Source organism: Bombus impatiens, unplaced genomic scaffold (genome assembly GCF_000188095.3).
Source record: "Bombus impatiens unplaced genomic scaffold, BIMP_2.2 scf_2142, whole genome shotgun sequence".
NCBI lineage: Eukaryota > Metazoa > Arthropoda > Insecta > Hymenoptera > Apidae > Bombus > Bombus impatiens.
In genome coordinates this window covers 658-2,761 of record NT_178561.1, presented here as the reverse complement: position 1 = coordinate 2,761, position 2,104 = coordinate 658, and positions in this window count along the sequence as shown.

Genomic DNA, 2,104 nt, shown 5'->3' with positions numbered 1-2,104 from the left:
TATTGTAGCGGATAGAAATAACTGTTTCTTTTCAATTATTAAATTCAAAACTCGAAATTTCTTAAGATAAATATCTTTATCAAAGTTATCTTTCTAATTAATTATTACGCTCATGCATAGACATAATTATATAATAAATATGTAATAATAAACCAAAACTAGTAAGAAAATATTATGAACTTGTGACGCTTATAGAGAAACTATATTAAATAGTCAGGAATATTTCTAAAATATCTTAGAAACAAGTATTACATTTAGAACACTGATTTCCATATAGAAATTATTTGCCTTTGAACCAGCAACACATTCTGTTAAACATTCTATAAAAAATCATGTATATATTTAAAAACATATCTTTACCCATTTGTTACAGAATATTAATTTATCTTCATGCGAAATATAAACATATGAAAATGAAATACAGATAAATTATGGAATTTGATTTCCGATATTGTAATCAAGGTTCTGACATTCATAATGTTTCTCAATTTTATGCGCCGTACAATTATTGGATACCTATGTAATATATAACAGCAATGATTTACGATATTTTAGTGATATTGCATCGCAATGCGTTTCATTCGTTAACACAATTTTTACTTCGGCCACGATGGCCATACGAGCTCCGTGTGCGTAATTCTTAGCCCAAAAGACCACAGCCGTTGGCTGACAGCTCTACTGACGAGTCGATTCAGCTCGGGTAAGGATTTCGCGACGAAGCCTCTCTTTTTAATCCTAACTTTCCTCCTGACATAAACATTTCTATGACATTGTCGGCTGGGAAAAGGAAAAGAAGGCCAAATAAACACATTAAATTGCGACACGATCGGTAGCGCATTAATTTGCAACCGACCAATTCGGCACGTGACACCTGCAAACAGAACCTTCCGCGAGATTTCTACATTAGAAAAAGCCGTAAGATTCAATAGTTGACAGGAATACATATACACTTGAATACGCTGAAGTGTTCTAGTTCGAAGCAGCAACCACAGACAGTACAAATCCAGCATGCTTATATAAAAAGTTATAGAAATAATTCTAGATCGTTCCAGAAAAAGGGACACAGAAGGCGACAAACGATCCAGAACGTTAAAACTGGACCATTAAGCCGGGTGCGAAACGAGATTGAGTCAAAAGAAAAATGGTGGAGAAAAGAAACTGTGTCTTTAGGGAAATGAGAAAAGATGGGGTTCTCAATAGTTTGAAACACCAGAGGATACTTATATATTTTTATTATGGAGTAATAGGGTGTTTAAATAATCTGTATATTGGAAAACTCGGAAGATTCGTTTGGATGTTAAAAAAATCCGGTAAACCGCAAAGTGTACAAAATGTAAATGCGAATGAACTTTTTGGAGGGACACAGAAGGAAAAAATGACCCAGCACGATAAAACTGGACGATTAAGCCGGGTGCGAAACGAGATTGTGCCAAACGAAAAATGGTGGAGAAAAGGAATTGTATCTTTGGGGAAATGAGAAAAGATGGGGATCTCAATAGTTTAAAACAGCAAAGGATACTTATATATATATACGAGGAAGCGAGTGAGGTGTGCAGACCGGGAAATTGAGAAACACGAAAGGCTCGAAAAGAAAAATTCCTCGCGCTGTGAGAATTGCAGATTGTAAATGACTCCATATCGTGTCAAACATGTCACTGTAAATACGAGAACAGGATGCAGGGTTTGCAGGAGTATATATATATATATATTATGGAGTAACAGGGTGTTTAAATAATTTGCATATTGGGAAGCTCGAAAATTTCGTTTGGATGTTAAAAATCTCGATGGACCACACACTGAAACAAATGTAAATGCGAATGAATTTTCGGAGGGACACCGAAGACAAAAAATGAGCCAGAACGATAAAACTGGACGACTAAGCAGGGTGCGAAACGAGATTGTTTCAAAAGAAAAATGGTGGCGGAAAAGAACGGTATCTTTGGAGAACTGAGGACAGATAGGGTTCTCAATAGTTTGAAACACCAGGGGATACTTTTATATTTTTATTATGATGTAATGGGGAGTTTAAATGATACGTATATTGGGATGCTCGGAAGATTCGTTTGGATGTTTAAAAAATCCGGTCAAAAACAAGAAGAACGCG